The sequence below is a fragment of the Numida meleagris genome, chromosome Z, assembly GCF_002078875.1.
Source record: "Numida meleagris isolate 19003 breed g44 Domestic line chromosome Z, NumMel1.0, whole genome shotgun sequence".
NCBI classification, from domain to species: domain Eukaryota; kingdom Metazoa; phylum Chordata; class Aves; order Galliformes; family Numididae; genus Numida; species Numida meleagris.
In genome coordinates this window covers 42,434,337-42,457,004 of record NC_034438.1, presented here as the reverse complement: position 1 = coordinate 42,457,004, position 22,668 = coordinate 42,434,337, and the positions used below count along the sequence as shown (strand labels likewise).

The window sequence follows — 22,668 nt, the reverse complement described above, 5'->3', positions numbered from 1 at the left end:
GGCGGCCACCACGTTCGGGCGGCGAGGAGTGCCGGCGGCCGGCGGCGGCGGAGCGGAGGGACCCGGCGCGCCGGGGTGCCCGACCGGGAGTATCTGCAGCGGCCGAGCTACTGCGACGCGGCGTTCGCCCTGGAGCAGATCGCAAAGGTGCATTCAGCTCTCTCCCTCTTTTTCCGGAGCTCAGCGCTGGCGCTGCGTTTGGCGGCGGGGGAGGGGGTGGTGTGTTTTCTCGCGGGGGTGGAAGGAGGAGATGGGAGCGCAGAGGCCACCAATAAAATGCTGGGAAAAAAAAAGAGAGGGACGGCTGTGACTCTTAAGTGCGGGAGAGAGTGTCCTCCTTTCCCCCGTACCGGCGCGGCTGCACCGGGCGGCCCCCCACGGCCGTGCTGCCTTTTCCCCTCCGTTCCGTCCGCGCGGTTCGCTGCCGCCGTCCCCGGGCAGAGAGCGAGCGGCCGCCCCCTAGCACAGCTGTGCTTTGTGGGGCCGAAGCGCGACTGCCCCGCAGTGGGGTCCCCCGGCGGAGGCAGCCTGTGGCGTTCTCTCCCTGTGGGCGGGGGTCTCTGCGGTCTCTTCGGGGGGCGCTGCGTTCCGGGAGCGGCTCGCCGGGCTTTGTACGGAGGGAAATGGGAAAATAAACCCATGTGTCTGCCATCTTCCGTTCACAAACAGTTACGCGCGGATGGCCGCTCCGCTCCCTAAAAGCTCACACTGCGGCTGCACACTGGCAATGAACGGCTTCTGATCCCGTGGCTCTGCCACCACGTGGGTCCCGGAGCGTGTCTGGGGCCGGCGGAGAGCAGCGCCGGGTGCAACTGCGCGGCGTTGTCCCCAGCACCCCCCGTCAAGCCGGCTGGGCCTCCAGCGGTGACTCCGCAAGGCTAGGGGTTTGCATGCCCCACGGCAGCGCCAGTCAGGGCCGCGGGGCGAAAGCTGAGGGCCGAGGGGCCCCTGCCCGTGGGGCCCATCGCTGACTGATCCGCGCTTGCCTTGCAGGGGAGAGCAACCGGGAAGAGAGCGCCGCTGTGGCTGCGGGCGAAGTTTCAGAGACTGCTCTTTAACCTGGGCTGCTACATTCAGAAAAACTGCGGCAAGTTCCTGGTGGTCGGCCTGCTGATATTCGGCGCGTTCGCTGTGGGACTGCGGGCGGCCAACCTGGAGACCAACGTGGAGGAGCTGTGGGTGGAAGGTAAGCGCAGTAGGCACCGCGCCTCCCCGCCCCGTCCCTCCCCAACCGCCGTGCGCGGGGCTGGGGGCTGAGCGGGCGGAGCGCGGCGGTTGTGGCGGCGTGCGTCGGCCGCGGGCGGCGCAAACCACTTCCCGGCCCGCCGCGGGGGGGAGGGCGGGTGGCGGGCTGCCCCCTTCGTGCGGGTGGGCAGCGGGACAGGGAGCCGCGCGGGGGGCTGTGGTTTTCCCTTGCGTGCAGGAGAGAAGCGGACGGCGGGGCTGCCGCTTCCCCGCGGCGGAGAGAGGGTCCGCGCCGGCGTCGGCACCCCTCCGCCATCTTGGGAGTGCGTGCGCCCGCGGCGGGGGGAAGGGGGCGGGTTCGCGGAGCGCGGCGCGGGCGGCTGTGTGTGGTCCGAAGTTTGGACAGCGTTCACGTGTGGGGGAGAGCGGCTGTCTCAAGGTTTAAAAAAACAAACAAACAAAAACCACCAAAAAAAACCATCAACACTAAAAGTCGGGGCGGGGGGGGGGCGGGGAAGGCTGCCGAAGTGACGCTGCCTCCAGGACCAGTGGTCCCGGTGCCGTGCCCCTTGTTCGGACGTTGCGCAGTGGTGATCCGCGTCGGGGCCGGCCCCGCGCTGCCGTGTTTCCTTTTGGGGGAACGCTATTGACTTAGCATCAGGTTCCCGCTGGCCGGTCTGAGGTAACGGCAGGCAGAGCCCACTGGCTGCAGCGGCTGCGCTGGATCTGTGTCAAAGTCCCTCGCAGCAGAATTTGGCTTATAAAAGTTAATGTGGAGAGCTGCATAAATAGTAGTTACTAAACAGTGCTCTGTGTGTGTAGAAGAACCCCGCACCGAGCCAGACACAGCCAAGCGCTGTTCTGGAGGTGGTCTGTGCAGCCCGTGGATGAGTGATGGTGTGCAGGGCCAGGCTCCATCCCTGACCTGACATCCACGGTGGGGCCAGACCCGAGTTCATGGACCGTGAACCCATGGCTGGCTGGTATTCTGTTGTGGGAAATGGTGTATAACTGACAGAACTTCTTTTTGGTAGAGTAAAACAGGAGCCCAAAGTATGGCAAGACTGCCACCAAAACTCTGAGGAACAGCAGGCACTGCCAGAGCCTCTCCTACATACCTAGGGGCTGTGTTACTCACTAGGTCCCGTGACCCACATTACATAGCAAACAATGTGTTTTTTTGTTGATTTTCATCTGGTCATCTTTTTGCCTCTAGTTTCGTTTAAGTGTTTGGTGGATACTACTTGTTCGCAGTCCCATCCACTGTGCTCCCTTGTGGTATACTGTGGGTTCTATTATGAGGAAGGACAATCACATCTTAATGCCACCTGCTTTTCCCAGTAGTTTATTAGCAAGAAACTGCTTGCTGGTAGCGTCTACGTGACTGGTCCAACAGCAAAAACGCAGTTGTCAAGGGAGAAATATGTTCTGCAGAATAGCTGCTTAGTTCGGTTACTGCACTGATATCATTGTTATTTTCAGGGTTGGGAGGAGGGAGTCCCTTGTATAAAAATGAGCTGAAATTTATTCCTGAGGTTCTTATGGTCAAAGTGAATGCACTAAGGCAGTACAAAGTTTATCTGTGTAATTTGAGTTTAGTTTTCATGTTAGAATTAAATAACATGAATATTAAAACTTTAAGTAAAGCTTAGAAACCCTTGCATTTATCAACTGCACAAAAAGGCAAGCTTATTACGATTGACTTAAAGCATTCTGCATTTAATTTAACTTACAGGCTGCCTCTTCTAGCACTGCATGACCACCAACACAAGAAGTCTTGCTAAGTTGTGGAGATTCTGTATCTGTTCTGGTCATGAACAAGGGTATTGTACAAATAAACCTAATGAAAAGCAATTGCGGGCAGAAGTACATACTGAGAATTTGAAATGGGAAAGGTACAGAGGGAGGTGGTATGGAAAACGCTATGCTTCCACTGCAGGAGTGGAGAGCAATGACCAGGCTCACTTTTCTGATCTCAGGACGCAAGGTCCTCACACCTGAGCTTGTAGTTGAATTATGCCCCCTGGAAGTTACCATACGGAGGGAGCCCTTAGATCAATCTTTCTTTTAATAGAAGCAGTGGCTAAATTGCACTTTTTACTAAAAATAACCATCTCAGTGTTGCCTTTACCTTTTGTTTACCAAGAGTTTGAATGAACTGGGCAATGTTGGCCAAATATGGTGGATTACTTGAAATATGCTTCAAGTAATAATAGCAGTAAAAGGTTTGATTTGCTACTGAAGGTTTTTTTTTTAAAAAAAGCTATTACTGCTGAATAAATGGTCAATATTTACATAAAGAGACTGATTTTATGTGGTGTATTTCTGAATACCATGCAGCAAGGAACATAATACAGCACTGAAGTTTGTTAGAAATAAATGGTTGCTTTAAAACTATAACACAATTAAAAATAGTAAAGTGAAACCTGGATGAATTTTAAGACCATATGCTTTCCAAGATAAATGCTTAGTAGTTAGGGCCTGAAACTATTATGGCTGACGTATTTACATAAGTAGTTCAGAAACCCACCTTGTAGGCAAACTTTCAAATAGAGAAAAAGCAAAACAGATCTCCAAAGCATTATTTCTTTCAGTTTTCTTGTAGTAGTCTTTCAGAATTTGTGCCAACACTTTTGGCCTTCTGTGAGCCTCCTGACACCAAAGTGGCTTTCTGCTGAAATTCTTTCTTGGCACTAAGTGTTGCAGAGTAGCTTTATTTTATTTCATTTTATTTTTAAAAACCTCAATCCTGCTCTGGCTGCTGTAAGGAGCACTTCAGTTATTACTGTATGTCCCACAGTATGCTCTCAATCTATGATCCTGTCTTGTAATCTGTCTTTGGCACCCTTGACTGGGCCACATACTGTGGTCCCGTCGGTAGGTCTGTCATTCCCGATGCCGTTGTAGGATGCTCACTTTAGTTTCTTTAGCAAACAAATCCTGGACTGGCTTTTTAATGCCAGTTCTGTTAACTACAGTTCTTCAGCCTTGGTTGAACGGCTGTGTGTGGGTGTCCACGCACAAGGCAGTTGCAGAAACTGGTTAGCATCTTTATACATCATACACCCTTGAGAGAACAAAAAGGGCTTTGCATTGATTTCCTCTGTGACTGAATTTTGTTTGACACAGACGTGGTTTTAGAAACATCCATTCATATCTAGGAAGTGCTCTGGATGGAAAAGAAATCATGCCCATAACTGGTTGTGTTTTCTGCTACCACTTTAATAAGCACTCTAAGACCCTGGTGTACAAACAGCAGTCACACGTGTAAATTTACAGCATCTGCTTCTGAAAGAAGGTAGTTTTGTAACTCTCCTAGGAGATTTTGTTGAGACTGAAGTTTGGCTACTGAGAGCCTTGAATGACAGTAACTGGAGCAGCTCATACAGGGAGAGAGACTCCTGTTGTTCCTTGATACTTCATTTCATTGGTAGCTATAGACCTATCAGTATCACCTCGGAGCCAGGGAAGGCTATGGAACAGATAATCTCAGGAGACATCATGGATCAGTTAAAGGTCAACCAGGGGATCAGGCCCAGTCAGCTTGGGTTTATGAATGGTAGATCCTGTTTGACAAACCTGATTTCGTTCTATGACAAGGTGATGTGCTTAGTGGATGAAGGTAAGGCTGTCAGTGTGGTCTACTTGGACTTCAGTAGAGCCTTTGACACTGTCCCCCACAACATCCTAGTGGAGAAACTGGCTGCCCATGGTTTGGATGAGTGTACGCTCTGCTGGATGGGTGGGCCCAGAGAGTTGTGGTCAGTGGAGGTAAATCCAGTTGGCAACCAGTCACGAGCGGTGTCCCCCAAGGCTCGGTGCTGGGGCCTCTTCTATTCAACATCTTTATCAATGGTCTTGAGAGGGGATTGAATGCACCCTCAGTAAGTTTGCAGGTGACACCAAGTTGGGAGGGCGTGTTCATCTGCCAGAGGGTAGAAAGGCACTACAGAGGGACCTGGATAGACTGCATCGATGGGCCAAAGTATACCGTAAGAGTTTCAGTAGGGCCAAGTGTTGGGTCCTGCACTTTGGTCACAACAACCCCAGGCAACCCTACAGGCTTGGGGAGGAGTGGCTGGAAAGCTGCCTCACGGAAAGGGACGTTGGTGTGCTGATAGACAGTTGGCTGAATATGAGCCAGCAGTGTGCCCAGGTGGCCAAGAAGGATGGAATCTTGGATCAGGAATGGTGTGGTGACCAGGACTGGGGAAGTCATCCTGCCCCTGTACTCGGCATTGGTGAGGCCCCACCTCGAGTCCTGTGTTCAGTTTTGGGCGCCTCAGTACAGAAGGGACATGGAGGTGCTGGAGCAGGTCCAAAGAAGGGCAGCAAGGCTTGTGAAGGGCTTCAAGAATATGCCCTACGAGGAGAGACTAAAGGAACTGGAGCTGTTTAGTCTGGAGGAGACTGAGGGGAGACCTCATTGCTCTCTTCAAATACCTGAAAGGTGATTGCAATGAGAGCAGGGTTGGTCTCTTCTCACTGGTGACAGGTGACAGGACAAGGGGAAATGGCCTCAAGTTGCTCCAGGGGAGGTTTAGGTTGGATATCAGGAAGAACTTCTTTCCAGAAAGGGTTGTTAAGCACTGGAACAGGCTCCTCGGGGAGGTGGTTGAGTCACCATCCCTGAATGTGTTTAAAAACCGTTCAGATGTGGTGCTCAGGGACATGATTTAGCGGTGGGTTGTTACAGTTAGAGTAGTATGGTTAGGTTGTGGTTGGATTTGATGATCTTGAAGGTCTTTTCCAACCTGAGCAATTCTATGATTCTATGATTCATGTCACCATTGTCTTGGGATTTTTTTCTCACTTTTAAAATTCCTTTTCCTTCTCTGAGAGGTCAAGGATCATGGTGTTCTTTCCTTCCTTTCTTGCTTTCTGCAGTTTTTATTTTATGCTAGCTGTAGCTCAATTGAACCTTTTCCTCCTTAAGTAATTTTCTATGGTGTTAGTCCTCTGTGCAAAACTAACCAAGGTCTAACATGCAGAGCCCCTTCTTTTCAGCCAGTTGGAAGCAAGAGAGCGGGTGGTACAAGCAGAAGTAGGAAAACTGTTACAGTCTGCAGGGAAGAGGAAATGCCATAGTGGTCATGGACAAGTTTCAGCACTGATACTTGAAAGAGTATATAGTTATTGTAAGTGAATTAACACCCAAGTGTGTAGAACAGACTGTTGAAAGGAAGTTTTGAACTACATGTGAAATGGTTTTCTTTCACTCTAAAGGGGAAAATATAACTGACTACTGTTGTATTTGCGTCTGACTTATCTTAAAATATATTAATCTACCCATGGAATGTAAGAATTAGATGAAGAAGAGGAAAGCATACAATGGGTGAAGGAACCAGTGTATTTCTGCAGGTTGTCAGTTTGTTTAACCCAGCAAACGCAAGTGCAGGTGGAGAACAAAGTTATTCTCAAGTTCTGCCTAAGGCATCAGTTAACTTTAGACTAGTATTATTTGGAGAAACAGAAAGGAGAAGCAGAGGAACGGATCCTTGAGAATTTGTTGTTTCAAGGAGACAAATTTATGTGAGAGGGCTGAAGTGACATGTTTGCTTTAATGTAGTAAGCAGGAATTGACCCAGTCAGTTGTAATTCAGTTCTTCCTTATACATGTACACTCATTTGCAGCAGCAGAGAAGTGCTGTTTAGATGTACTTGCATTCTTGTCACTGCAGCAGTTACTTCACTGAATTTGAGGCAGGATTTTGGTTGTCTGTGCATCAGTCTGGGGATTTGTTTCCTGTCACATCACCAAATCCATTTGTTTCATATGGACCACATGACATAAGAGATTACTTACGTTTGAACTGTGTCTCAAAGTGTTATGTGTCACTTACAGTGTGTTAGGGTTCAGTGAAAGATATTTATTAGGAGAATTCCAAGTCAGCTGTTTTGTTTGAATTACAGTGAGGTGGGGGTCAGCCTCTTCTCCCAGGTAACAAGTGATAGGATGAGAGGTAGTGGCCTGAAGTTGTGCTGAGGGAGGTTCAGGTTGGATATTAGGAAACATTTCTTCTCGGGAGCGATGAGGCATTGGGAGAGGCTGCCGAGGGAGGTGTTGGACTCACTATCCCTGGAGGTATTCAGGAACCGTGTAGGTGTGGCACTGAGGGTTATGGATAGTGGACATGGTGCTGGTGGGCTGACAGTTGGACTAGATGATCTCAGAGGTGTTAATGATTCTGTGGTAATACTACATGGTTTCTCAAATCTGAAGATAGTAGTGGTGTTTCCATATGACAGCTGAAGAATGGTCATATAGGCAGTAAGCTGTTTCTGAAGTTTACTGACCAAAATGGAATTGTACTTCAATCCATACTTCTGAGGACTAACATCAAAGTCTCATACTTAAGTTTTTTGTGATGTTTGTGGGTCAGTACAACAGGACAATGGGTATTATATTCCTGTGGAGTGAACTTTCTGTGGTTTTGTATATTGAGATGTGTTGAGGAAAGACATTTGAAGGTTTTAATTACATGGTTGTGTGATTGTTGTCTTTTAAACAACTGCTACTGAAATAAAAATCACGGAGGCTCTCTGTCAAGTTCCGTCTTGACAATTGTCCATGTCATTCACTGCTCAGTGTTGGTGCTCATTGCTGGAAAGCTCCTACATCAAAACCAAAAAGAAACCAGTTTCAGTGTTTAAAAATCTTCTTTTGCCTTTGTTTTAATGAAGGTATTGTATGTGACCATTCTTGCGTCACTGAGAAGGTGAGGGGTAAGATCCTGAACTCAGTGAATATAGTGACAGAAGCTGGAATGACCTTAGCATAGTCAGACCTTTACTCAGTGTTATTATGAAGCCCCAGGAAACTAACAGAGACCTCCTACTCTACTTCTTCTGGGAAGTTCAAGAGGAGGGCCTTCATCTGTTGATCTTGCAAACCACCTAGGTTGTAACTGCAAGGTAGCATTGGTCCTTTTGCCTTTCAGACTTCAGAGACATTTAGTTTACTCAGGACTCTAGAAAATGCATCATTGTTAGTCTTTCCAAACTCAATAGGCTGCAGCTAATATGAATGCCAGAATGTGCCCTGTAGATCCTTGTTTGGAAGAATCCATTCACTTCTCTGTTGAAATGTCTATCTGAACAGTGCAGTGCCTCAGCTGCACTGTTGCTCACTTCCTTTCTCTTGAGCATTGAGTGACTTCATGCACGCTGTGATTTTGCTGGTCATGAACAGGGTGGGAGGGTATTTCTGTAGTTCTAGAGAGCTTCGTGATTTTTGTACAGAAATGTTGGCATGAAATAGAATAGTTGAAAGCCACATTATTTTCATGCTGGTTGCCATGCTGCTGCTGCTGCTGAGCTGGAACAAGGGGAATGTAGGTAAGCAGTAGAGCTGGCTCAGCCATAGGGAAGTCTGCTGCTGTAGTTGTGGTGCTCTGCCGAGATGCTGTAGAATAGAATAGAAAAGTTCATTTGGAAGGGACCTACAGAGATCAAGTCCAAGTGCCTAACCTCTTCAGGGCCAGCCAGAAGTCGAAGCGTGTTTTTGAAGGCGTTGTCCAAATACTGCTTGAACACTGATGAGCCTGTTCTACTGTTTGACTACCCTCACAGTAGGCAGATTTTTCTTAATGCTCATCTAAACCTCCCTTGAAGTACTGATATGAGTGAATCTACTATCTACTATCTACTACCTTCCATTACCTGCTAAATAGACTGTCTTTTTTTTTTTTTTTTTTTTTTTTTTTTTTTTTTTTTTTTTTTTTTTTTTTTTTTTTGTGGAGAACAGACCTTCCTTTCTTATTGTTCTTCAGCAGAGGCTAGGTTCAGACAATAAACTGAAATAGCTGAGTACTCAAACTTGCTTTCAACAGAGAATGCATTAAGGGAAAATCCATCTCCTCACCCTGACTCCATCTATTTTCATGTCTTTTGTGTTTGTTTGTTTGTGTGTTTGTTTTTTTAAATGTGAGAAGTGATCAGAGCCCTGTTGTTAAATATTTGTGGTGGCTCCCCAGAAAGTAGTGACTTTACATAGTGTATGCACTTAACAGTTCTTGACCACACAACAATTGTAAAGGCTGTTACACAAAAGTGGATGTTTCAGTTACACGTAACTGTTAGGAGACTCCAAAATATGACAACTTCCAGATGTATGAAATGACCAATCCCTTTGTTTAGATTACACACCACAGCTGATGCCTAGATTAGTGCTGGCTGGACAAAGCTATGGGAGATTTGTCTGGTTTCCACAATACCATGTTTATATTTCATTTGTGTTTCTCCTTCAAAGCTGACCTCCCTGTGACCTGCTGGAGCTGTGTCCACTAGAATGCTAGTTTTAATGTGTCTGCAACTGCTTTCCTTTTGGTGCCTAATGGAACATGTTCTCATTTTGACACTTGGACATTTATGCCCCTTTTCTTATTTCACTTATGCAGTGAAATATACACTTCAACCAATGATCATCCAGGTAAAATTCTGCTTATAAAGTTTTCTGCCCCGCAGCTTGCTTTTTAAGAATATTTTGAGTGGTTGAAATAGTGTTTTGATTACAGACGTCACAGGGCTGTTCCTTGTCAGGCATTTATCTTGTCTAAAAAGTAGAAGTTCACTCTTCAGCCTCTGCACAGTATTACTTCTCCCTGCATATGATGGTATGAATGTACATGGTTCTTGCTACCCTTTTTGGAGTTCAAGAGGAGCAGGAGTACAGAACTTTACTGAATAGTTAGTTCTTTGTGTCTACCATACAGTTAGTTATATTTTCCCCAATCATTCTTATTTATCTTCAGTATGCCTTTGGTTCTTTTCATTTATCTGACAACTGTCTTGTACAATGCAGGAGTTTGTATTTTGTTTGTACTTGTTAGTAATTCTACCTGGAAAAACCTGGAGAAACCATTAAAACTCTTTCATGGCTAAATGGTTCTTCTACGGTAGGGAGTGTCAGGATTCAGAAAGATAAAGGTACAAAACTTTCACTAATACTTACAGGGATTGTATGAGTTTCCACTTTTGAAGATTTACTGGAGTAGCAGGTTCCTGAGATGCTGCCACACCACAGAAAACTCAGCACTTCGGAGCATGAATTTTGCATTGATAAGCATAGTGGCCACTTTATTTTAGTGCCTGTGAATCAAGGTCAGGAAAATGTTCTGCTCCTGTTTCACATGATCTGTGCTATTACGGCATGCTAAATAAGACTGATCATTAGCGGATACAAATAAGCTATGTTGCTTTTTATCTAGCAGTGTTGAGTTGGAATAATCATGGCCCACTGTTCATTGCACTAAAATACATGGAGTGGAACTGCAAGAAATAACTTTGATTTCAGAATTTTTAATTTTTTTTTTAATTTTTCTTTCCAGGATAAACTTTTCTTTGATAGGAAAGTTTAATATTCATAAAAACAATTTACTTGCTGTTGTTTTCATTCAGCATCACCTTAGTTGCTATAAACATCATGAATTTGGCAGACAGATGTTTTCTGAAGTAAAAGGAACTGCTGATTGTATATACATTTTGTTGTATGGAGAATTTTAATTTTGGCTTTTTGAATGAGTATCTTGGCTTTAATTTCTGCTTGGTTTTGTGAAAGCTTAGTAATTACAGTCCTTGAGCAAAATATATAAGAGGTAAGGGAATGAGCAGTACCATAACCTGACTTTTTCTGCAAAGGTGCTGGTCCTTTAGAGAATTGTGCTGAATTTAATTTCAGCTTTAAATATACAAGTAATCGTTGTATATTTAAAGCATGTGTGTAGAACTTATGAGCAAGAAAAAGCTAGTATTTTTAAGGTATGTGTGCAGTGTTTAACATGCATATACCTGAAGCTGGAACTCAGCCTTTAAACTGTAATAGCGTTTTCATTTACTAACAGGAAGATAAATTAAAAGAAACAACCTTCTCTTGTTTACCTGTATAATGCATTTCTGCTTTTCAGTCAGTAACCAAAAGTTAAGTGCAACAAGCTAGAAATGAGCACTGTTAAGTTGTATGGTTTTTTTTCCCCCCTTAAATCATTGCTTAAGGGCTTCTGGCCCCTAGCTCAGGAATCCTGCCCAAAAATGCCAGATGTATTACACAGTCAAGTATTGCAATGTAAATAGTGTTCTGTGCCATGAGAGCAGGGTGGTCCTTCTCCTAGTTAAAAAAATAAAGTGTTATTTGTGTTTTTGACTGCACAGCCAGTATTTTGGAGCTGAAAGAGCACTGATAAATTAGTGCTTTGGATTGGCAGATATTATAATAACTAGAACTGAGATACTAGAAAGCATGATGTGGCTTGGCTGAGGCTGCTTAATTTAGTCAAACAGACATGTAGTAAGCAAAATATTGAAGTAAAGGCCACTGCTGACAAGCAGAAGTCTACCACGTTGTGAAGAGTGGTCTTTTACATGTGGAAGGAACGTGGACAAAGAATGGGAAGTAGGAAAGGCAGAGACATAGGGTTCTTCTTGACCTCATGCTGTGTAATGGAAAGACTGGGTGTGTTGCTGCACCTTTTGAGTACAAACATTGTGGAACTGTTCTTATTTAAATGGCCTTTCCTCTGTATTAACAGTGTGCTTATCTCCTTTGGATGCAGTAGAGGATATCAGAGATTTATTTCAATATTTTTCCATTTTTTTTAACACAAATACATCATTTTATAACACTTAAAATGTGGTTAAAAGAAGGTTCCACAAATCTGACCTGAAAGGAAATTGCCAAGGGTGATGCAATAATCAGATTTACATTTGGGTTATCTGACAAATCTGTTGAGTCTCTGTAACTCCCTTGAGTGTGTGCAGAGAGGAAAGCATTTATAGGACCTTATTTTTATGTGATAAATTGCATTTAAATAGCTACAGGAATGTAGACCCAATACAGATCACAGTGTAATCTGTTCAGTGAGATACCCGAAGAAAAATAAGGCTTTAGGAGCTCATTTAAACCTATCCCTTCCCACTGACAGAATGATAACATAAAATAACTTCTGCCCATTGTAACTTCATTTTTCTTTGTAAGTTACCTTTCTGTAATGGTAAGAAATAATGCAGAGACTTTAAGCAAATATTTTCTTGTACTAGTTTTCCTGAAGAGCGTTTCTTCCATATCTTGTTTGCTTCTCCACGTGGGCCTGATTCTGATTTCATTTACTCCAGCCTTATTCTGCTGGCTTTTCAAAGGGGCGTTATGCCTCATGCTCAGAGAAGAAGCCTTAACTGTTTAGAAGATGATTCTATTTAAATGGTAGATAATAGAAAATATGATATTCTAGTGCAAATTACTAAGATCAAGAAACAAAACTAAAATATGTTTAATATGAGTTCCAACTGTAAATAAAACCTAGCAACTTGAGAGAATTGTGATTAGGAGTAAACATCTATTGACTGCCTTTCTAGAGATTTGGGGAAATAGGATGACCTTTTTATTCTTTTTTCTTTTTTCTCTCTCTCTCTCTTTTTTTTTTTTTTAAATAGGCTACAGTTTCACATGGCTTGCAATAGAAATCTTTCTCCCTTTTTGTTTCCCACACCAATTGATTTATCATTTTGCTTGCAAGCAGACTTAGAATGTTAGGGCAGGAACACACTCACTTTTTTCTCGTAACTTTTTTGTTGCGGACCGAAACCAGTTGACTTGAATAAATTTTTCTGTGGTCTGAATGAGGCCAGCAACGTGGAAAAATCTTGCCATTCAGAGCCGTCTGAATGTACATTTCAGCCACACAGTAAGCTGTATTCGTAGGCAGTGGACTGCTAAATACAACCATTTTTCGCAGCAGAGAGTTAGACAGGTGATTAGCATAATTAGCACAGAGTAGGCTATACATATGGTAATGTTAAGTGTGTAAATGCCAGCTGCGGTGTAAAATTTATGTCAGGGGTCGACAGGGCTGTGCGAAAGTATTGTGTTACAGCTGCAGGTCAAAGCCTCCATTGCTTTACCCCCTTTTCTCTTGTTGGTGAATGCACTAAACAGAAGAGAAAGACAGACAGAAATATAACAGATAAGGCTTTGATTGAACAGCCTGGTTCTGTGTGAGAGGGGCTGCTCCTTAAAAAACAAAACAAAACAACAGCAAAAAAACCTGACACACACACATGCAAAACAAAAGTGCCCCTCTTTCACTACAGATTTTATTTTGCATCATGCAGGCTACAAATGTGTTGCTGTCTTAGAGCAATGTCATTATGATGGGGGGAGGGGAGCCCTTTTGAGGGAGGTAAAAGGGTGGTAATTATGTTTTAAGGATCAAACACAAAAAACTTAAATTCTGCTTCTCTTTTCTGCATTCCATCCCACAATTTCCTTTTTTTATGTCTCTGTTACTTACTGTGCTTCAGAGGCTAGGAATTAAATAGTCCTGAAGGTGACAGCCTTGTATGTAATAAAATCTCAACCGTGCAACGATCTTCAAGCTGCATGACTGGTTTTAGAGTAAGTGCCAGCAGTTCCTCTGTGGTTTTGTGTGTGGGTTGCTACACTTATTCCCCGGGTTCCTCCCACCTCCTAAACCACTAAATTCCTTCTAAATTAAAAATGACTAGTGCAGTTTTCTTGTTTTAAAAGCAGCGATGAAGTGTACACATCTGATGGAGAAATCTGTAAATCTTTGTTGCTGTAAAATCTTCATTCATATATTTCACATTTGCAGTTTTTTTCTTTTGTATTTTTTGTAGTCGTCTATAAGGAGTGTGGTGTTGACAGAATATAGTTCACACTACACTGACCTTGTGATGAAACTTCCTCACAGCCGCAGGGGGTCCTTATGAATCAACCCCTAATCCAGCTAATCCTGATCGCAACAAAATCATGAAAGTGGCTCCCAGTGATGTGTGTTTCCCTGCACAGATGCAGAGAGAAGGAGCAGTGCTGGAAATAAATCAGTCCAGCGTGATGTTCCTGCAAGGCTGAGGGAGCCTGTGTGTGAAGGTGGGGGTGTCCATTGTGCTTGACCCCATGTGGCCTCAAGTGGAAGCCAGTGAAAGGGGGGCTCTGCTCCAGCCCTGAGGGGCCAGAATAGCGTATGGTGCCCAGGGGTGATGTCAGCCCTGCAGAAGCTGGGAGGAGGGAGCTGGGGTTAATGTTATGCAACACACTGAATGCACTGGTGGAGAGCATATGCTGCAAGCGCTAGCATTGTCTCTGGGCGGGTGTCGAGTGGTCTTGACTCAATGCATAGAATTTAGCCTCATGAAATCTCTTGTATTTTGTCTGTACTCGCTGTAAGTACAACGGTGGCATTTCTACTCCTTTTTCTAGAGATTCAAATAATTTTGCTTCTAACAGGAGAATACAATATTTTTGTGAAGTGAAATGCCTGGTAGCGAAGTAGAATTGTCTGAATGATCAGACTAGCCAGAAGCATAAAATAAAGATCATTTTGTGGGATGTTTGTTCATTTCTTTAACTTTCTTTCACAATCTTCTCTGTTTTAAAATGAACTTGGTCATATGGTCACGCTCTCAGTGTATCCGTCAGGAATCTCCGATTGCTTCCTGCACGAAATCAAATGTGCGCATTACTCCTTGGTGTGAATAGCAAGCAAACTATGAAAAATGGGCCTCCTGACAGATGCAGTGCTGTCTTGGGAGCTGGTGGCCAGTAAGAAATATCAGGATGGGGGGAGCCATGACAGACAGCAGGTTCGGTGCTTGGGGGGAGTGCTGACCTGACCTGATTGTATCCAACAGTGAGAGCAGTTCTGCTTCAGTGCAAAGCCATTGAGAAGGAAGCTGCTTAGGCGACAACAGATGGTACAGGAAGCAGCTGGTAGGGAATACTTGAAAGAAACTATACCCTGTTTCATAACATGTTCATTCCTTTCATTTTTCTTTTTCATTTTTTTTTCTTTTTTTTTGTTTGCTATCTCCTAAAAGCATTATTTAGGAAATGGTATTTCCGGAAAAGTTCTGGATGAACAGTTTGGTTTTTTTTTTTACTCTTTGCTGTTCCTTTAAAAATTTTCATTAGAACTTTGTGCTACTCTATGTACAGATGAAATTTGTGCTATCCCAGGAGTACAGATGAAAAGACTTTAAAATGCTGCTTTTAACCACACAGGAAAACAATTACGTATTTGAGGAAAGGGCACTGAGAGGTTAAATGAAAAGCTGGGCCTAGAGGAAAGCTGGCTGCTGTGGAACAACACAGCAAATTGTTTTTAACATATTACCCAGCAGAAACTTGTATCCAAGTTAAAGTAACTTAAGTCAATTATATTCAGCTGTTTTAAAATCCTTAGGTTTAGACCTTGAAGCCCCTTCTCAGCAGAAGTGGAAACTTAGTCACTTTCAGTATGTGTGAGGCTTTGGGCCTACTATTAAGCATGCACAAATGTTTGTTAACACTGAAAAGCAAAACTTCAGTCTTGCTCATCAGAGGATGTATACTGTTACAGGATCATAAGCTATTAGAGTTGCTACAGCTCTGTTAGCTGCCTATCCCACCCATAGACTTTCTCCCTGATTTCTAGGAAGTAGAGTCTGGGGTCCTTTATTCCTCTGATACTTCACCCATAAGATTCTGTAGTTGGTCTTCACCACCAAAACCTGTGGCTCAGCTCTGACTCGAAGGAACCATGCCCTTGGGAGAAAGGATAGTTCACTCTCCATTCATTCCTCCATCTCTTTGTTGAGATGGTCAACAAGGATACCAGTTGTGATGGTGGTTTTCTATAATATGGACACCTGCCTGTTAGGAAATGGAGTGAGACCACCAACTCATTTCACATAAGATAGCAAAACAGCTGTCGGTGGTAAACAACTTGTGGTCACTGTTGTTCCTGGCTGGATTAGAACCAATGATCTGGAGGTGAGCAGCTCATATCCTGTTACCAAGGCCATGTGTCACAGCTCAGTAAGCAGCTACTGCATTTTATGCTTAATTGGAAAGTTTGAATTGCATGTACCAATTCTGTCTGTTTTGTATATTCTTGTATATTTCACAGCTTCTGTTATTTTTTTTTCAGATTGTACTGTTGAACTTGTTCAGTTTGTTGTTTTTTTTATGGTATGCTGCAGTGTCTCAACCCAGAGAGACACCAACACAGAAGTGCATCCAAGTATAAATAACTTCTTTAGTGATCTGTGTATTTTACCTAATCAGAAATAATATATATACATTCTGCCTGTGGCTGATACGAATGCATACATACAAAATCATCTTTATTTGATTTTTAGAAAGAAAAGGTTTTAGCTTCTAAAATTGCAGGGAATGTTTCCCACTACAGTCTGAGGCAGCCATTGTTGGGTCGTCTTCCTGAGCCTGCAGACAGCTTTGTATCTTTGTCACTGCTCTAAACTTTATCGAACTGGCAGAATGAAGAGTCATCTTTGATGTGTGTTTTTATTTTTGCTATTCACAGTTATATCAGCAGTAATGAAATTTGTAACAGCAATGCTGGAGTCATCCCCAGCATCTGTGCGAAGTAACTTATGGCATCTTGGGAAGTAAAAAGCATCCTTTTGAAGTGCTTTTGGTTTTTGTAACAATTTTTTTGCATTTGTAGTCAACAATCTTTTTAAAATATATATATATCTTATAAGCAGAAATGATTGAGATAGTCAATTTGCTTCTAGATTTTCCTAAAAGCCGGTGGTCCTTAAGGAGATTGCAGATGATTGAGTCTTTATATTGCAGTATGCTGACATGTTGTTTTGTTGGACATTAGCATGGGAGGGGAGAGAGAAGTATAGACTGTTACCTCGATGTTGGGAAAGGAAATGGCATAGTGCTGGCGGCCTTAACCTGGGCAGGCGCAATTGTTGCCATTCCATATGAGCTATACAAATGCAGGCATGTGTATTTGGCAGAGTAAATGCAGTGCAAGATAGTAGTCCAGTGCCTAGCACAGGTCATGTTTAATTAATTACAGGATAAAAATTATCATTTTTCATTGAGCTGTTGGAGCAGTGCATTGAATGACCATGTAATCTCTTTTAGACACTATCTTACCACTGTGTTCCAGCTCTTGCAATGATATAGTTTCTCTTGACATTTTATGTTCCATTATTAAATAACTGAGCAGAAAAAAATTAGTGCAGGTAACTAAAAGTTTTTAAAATGTAATCCTAGTAGACTGACAAGATCCCTCATTAGGTTCATTAGAATTTTCTATGAAAATGTTTTGCAGTTCCTCCAGTACCTCAGTACTTTGCCAGTCAGGTCTAGAGAAAGTAAATTCTGAAGAAGTTGCCACTTTACCCTCTTCCTCTGTCAGGAAAAATGAGGATGCTAAGTAGTATTGTCTGTGTGCTGAAGAACTGTGTTCTGCAACTGACAAAGAACATGAGGAGCAAGCAGCATGCACACGCTCCTTTGAGAGCAACGGGAGGCTTTAAATCAATAGGCTGTTATTTTTCTGTGCCCAGTAAGAGGTAGGGTAGTCTTCATATCTGCCAGAGAACTCAACTCTCCATTTCTTTTTAGGAGGTTTCAATCCCATGTGATTTTTCTTAGGTACTGCATTCTGTTATATAACAGGTACAAATATTTCTATGCTGGTAAACATTCAGGACAGGAAGCTGAAGCTGTGGTGGGCTGGCTCTTCTGCCTTCCATTGTAATGGACTGAAACCTCTTCCAATCTGCAATTTCTGAGCAACATACCTATACACATGTAATAGAAATGGCATATGGGAACAGCTCAAAGAGCACCTTGGTGAGGAAGAAGAGTTAAAGGAAGCCCGCAACGGCAGTCAGGCCAGAGAGAGATCTTGTTCTGGTGGCAGGAGGGTGTGTGCTAGAGGTGTGTGATGGCTGTGGGTGTCCCTGAGGCAGTGCTATCATGACTCATGTAAACAATCCTGGAAAAATGTATTCAAGTGCAAACGCCCTTTGGAAGTCTTTAGAAAGTGAGGTCTCCAGAAAAATTTTGTACCATTCATGCAGCTCAGACGCCACAAAAAAACATAGGTCCCCAGACCAGTAGTATTTCTGGAAACATTGGCTTTAGTTTCTCAAAGTCTTGTCGCTCCACAATGGCAGGCAAACATTTTTATCCCAATTGTTGGCTCTCAGGAATGTTCTTTTTTAGAGGGAACTTGCTCTCTGCTAAGGTAGTTGTTGTACAATCACGTACAAGGTAGCTGTTGGATGGTTAATACAGGTTGTGTACATACCTGAAAAAAAAAACAACCAGAAAACCCTCAGGCTATACGTTGCAATTCAGGAACCTGAAATGGAACATTATAACATGTTCTAAAAGAGAAGTATTTCATGACTTTTGAGCAAACGGACAATTAATTAGCAAGCAGTGATTTTCAGCTCTTAGTGTAGCAGAGGTCAGATTTGCTCTTGAAAGTGCTCAGTATGGAAAAGACTGCAGTTTGCAGCAGCAAATTGTTACAAGCATCTTAAGGTAATACCATATACATTTTGAATGCTAATAATGGGAAATATATATGTAAAGCAGCAACTTTCATAGTAGAAATGAGTACATCAGCTGGAAGACTCAATTACTTGAAAATTGTCAGTGGAAATCCTGTCAGAAGCTGTTAATAAAGACAAATAGGTTTTCACTCTTGTGACATTTGAGAGTGCATCAGCATTGTGCAAATGTGTACTAGAGGGAAGCAGTTTTTCTTTTATGGTTGCTTCTCACTTAAGATGCACCAGAACATTTTAATGTGATGACTGAGACACAGGAACTGTGACCCAAGTGCTTGGTAATGGGATATGGAGCCTTTCGCCTACAGGTCATAGGTTCAGGTCCGCCTCAAGTTAAAGATGACTAAAACTTGTTACCACCTAACAGCTGCTCATTGCTCTCAGAGGAGGGAGAAATGGTGGTTCTCCCAGCATGCTGATAGTTACTGCTCTCTTCGTGCCCTTGAGGAAGGACAAAGCATTCTGTACCATCACCACCTTCTGTTTAAGACTTTGGAAAGTTCAAGAGAAGCGGCAGCATGTTCAGTGGTAGAGGAGACTGACAGACTGGGGATATTGGTATGGGGACAAGAGGAGATGCTTCCCTCTACTCTGGAAAAGCTGCTCAGGCAAGAAGTAATGCTCATCAACAGAGGTGCTGGCATGAAAAATGTCTTCAGGTGAACACCAGCCTTCACACAGATATTTAAGCATTAGAAACTGATACACTAACCGAGATACAGTTCCAGGACACTGATGTTATTATTTTGTCTTGATATTTTTTTCTTCTTTTAAAAATTTTTTTGTTAGCTAAATTTTGCAGAAAACATGGTATCATTTCTAGTAGACAGATACCTAAAATCTGTGCTCTTCCTGTGAAGGATAGTGTACGAACTACTGCCTTATATTACCATTGGCCATGAAACAATGTGCAGATCTGTTATTTAAATCAGTGCTATGGGTTGTAGGCATTTGCGCCACCAACTCAGCTGACTAGGCACTAAATCAGACAATAAAGGACTCAAATGCTATCAAATGACTTCTCATATATCAAAAGAGGAGAATGAAGTATGAGTTTTGTCACCAAGGTGTTAAAGGGAAATAGTTCTGTCTTTGATAGGGAATAAAATCAGAAATATTGGTACTGTATGTCATGTATACAACAGAACTCCATTGCATTTTGAGTACTGTTGTCTCCAAATACAAGAAAATAGAGCCCATGAAGGGAAACCACAAAATACCACCATTTTATTCATTGGCTTTATTTTCCATTACGTCCCATAATGTTTTTTCACATAATTGAGTCTTTGGCAGTCAGAATTTTCCTCTGCAAGTGTACAGTTTCTTTATATATGACTGTTACAGTGTATAAAGTGTCTCTGTTTGCCTGTGGAGTTATCTTTGCTCTATTTGACAGAAAAAATGAACATAATGGACTTGTCAAATAATTAAATGGTGTAATGCCTTAAGAAGAATGCAGAGCAGACCTATTGTTGAGTTCTGGAATATGTGCCCATGTTCCTGGATGGCTTTGCTTTTCCAATTTTGAATGAAAAGGGGGGAAAAAACAGCTTCTGTTTCGTTGGCTGACTTGTGTGATGCAGTTTTGATTCGCTAAATCTGCCTTGTTCTGTGAAGTTAATGTGGTTTGACAGGACCTTGATTAGGAAGCAATCGTTTCTGTTGATAGTAAACAGTTGGTCACTTTCAGCAGAGATAGGAATGTCGGCCTTTGTCTTGCACGACATATGATTTGTTGTTTCAAGTCCTAGAAATTCAAAAGTGAAGTGTGAGCGGAATGGGAGAGAAGGTAGTACCAGAAGTAGGTGTTTATCAAAGACTCCACAGTCCTCATAAAATTGGGTTTTTATTGTCTTGGCTGGCACAGAGACACAAAGAGAGAGAAAGGTATTTTGTCTTCGGAAACACTTGCTGTGTGAAATGCTGCAAAAGAAGCTCTGGTTCCATGACACACAGGTTAGGGGAACTGTGGTTCTCTCTCTCTGTATTCTTGTAAGAAAGAGCAAATTTTATTAACGTATCATAAGTGTACTGGATGGGGGAGAAAGGCAGCAGTGATCATGAACTGATGAATTCAGTTCTGTTGATTGAAAGTGCTGTGATTGTATAAAAATCCCCCCCACAAAGAAAGTATGACAAATATGATACAAGGGTGTGCAAACTAACTTTCAATCTACGGTTACTGTTTGATATGGAGGTTTACGTGAATATGCATTTAGCTGTGATTACTCTGGTTATACACAGTAAAAACATCTAAAGCAAAACCTTAGCTGTCTCTAGTGTTTTGTTTGTGTTATAATTTAAACAACATTTTTCTGTTACCATGCATATGCAGTGGTAAAAGGGATGTTAAGAGGTTATAAAGGGAATCTAGGTAAGGAAGTTGTACTTTCATTTATATGTTTTTCTTACTGCGAGCTGACCACTGTTACTTGATATGAAGGAGATAATGCCACAAATGAGATACTGAATAAATGGAGTGTGTTATGGAAATGCTTTTTCAAAGAGTTCATGATCTAGAAATTAAGTGGTGCCTCATGCCAAGATGACTATATGGTTTGTTGATGGTCTGATTCTGACAGCATTATCCATGCCCAGTTTCTTGCCTTGTGGTCCACTCAGCCCTAGGGATGGTGTATGCATGGGTTGAGGCCCCACTCTTTTAAGAAGTATGCTCCTGGCTTGTTCAGACTTGAGAATGTCAACTCCCACACTGCCAGCTAGTTACAGGTCAATATATGTCCTAGGAAGACACAGATGTGTGTATCTAATTTCTGTTCATACTGGCGCAGAGCTAAACTTCAGCAGTAATTCAGATAATCAGTGCCAAGCTGACTGGGACAGAAAAAAAATGTAACAAAGCAGGTCTGTAGCTTGGACTTAACAGAGCAATAAAGGTAATTGATGAAAACAAAGTGTTGATGTATTTTTGTCCTCTTCATCTGAATGTGTGTGATTCAGCTAGTTGGCTGAATTAATTTTCCCCCGCCCCGGGCACTTGTTAGATAGACTGCAGAGGAGGTTGTATAGAGTATACAAACTCTAGCTGAATGCTCATCTCTAAGTGGGAAGATGATTTTCCAGTCTTATGTAATATTTCTGGCAAGAACAATTGAATATGGCTCCCTCTAGAGCCCATCTACTTTGCAGTTTCCTGCTGCCTTTTCCTTTTTTTTTTAAAACTGTGTTTTGATGAGAAGCACGCTGTTTGGCTCATCTGGATTTATAAAACAGTCACTGCATATTCATTGTCTCTTGCATCACAGGATGTTATGCAGGTGCAGAACTAGTGGGGCAAATACACTGTAGATGGTTCTTTCTGCTACATTCAAAGCTAATTCTCTTTCAGTCAACTTGATTTTTTTCTTTTATTCGAGACTGAAAGAGGTAGCACTGATCACCTACTCTTTCCCTCCTCACTTTTTTAACTGAAGAGAAACATTCTGCTTCTGTCTTTGCCAAATTATTTAGGAGAAGGGTATAAATTAAAGTCGTTTATCTTGAAATGTGCTATTGGAGCAGTCTGTTCATACAAGTATAAGTAATTGTGACAAAGAAGTATTTGATCTGGTCTGGAAGAGTCATAGAATCATAGCATGGCTTAGGTTGGAGGGATCCTTAAAGGTCATCTATTTCTGACCCCTTGCAGTGGGCAGGGCTGCCACCCACCAGCTCAGGCTGCCCAGGGCCCCATCCAGCCTGGCTTTGAATACCTCCAGGGATGGGGCATCCACAGCTTTTCGGGGCAGCCTGTGCCAGTGCCTCACCACCCTCTGAGCAAAGAATTTCTTCCTAACATCTAAACTAAATTTCCCCTCTTTTAGTTGAAAGCCATTCCCCCTTGTCCTGTGTCAACGGTTTACGGGTGTTAGGCCCGATTTCCGTGACAAAGGGGACGGGGGACCCAAGGGCCCACGTCCCGGGAAAAGCGGAAAGGGGAAAAGGGGAAAAGGGTAGGGAGATGGCCCTGAGAGCAAAGAACAGCGGCAACAATCTGAGGAGAAACAAACTAATTTACTAAATACAATATCGGAATGCAAAACAACACACTATAATACAATATAATTACAATTTAAGCTGATAAATCCAATACAGAGAGAGAGAATGTCCCAAAGTCAAGGTAGGCCTTACTCTACTACCGAC

The 22,668-nt window shown here is 42.9% G+C and overlaps 1 protein-coding gene across 1 annotated transcript in view; it reads left to right on the top strand.

The window, feature by feature from the left end:
* The window catches only part of PTCH1 (patched 1), a 77,049-nt gene continuing 54,387 nt past the window's right edge, over positions 7 to 22,668 (top strand). Inside the window, exons 1-2 of the mRNA XM_021380596.1 lie at positions 7 to 147; positions 994 to 1,186. The gene's annotated coding sequence lies outside the window, so the exon portion shown is untranslated. The remainder of the gene's footprint in view (positions 148 to 993; positions 1,187 to 22,668) is intronic.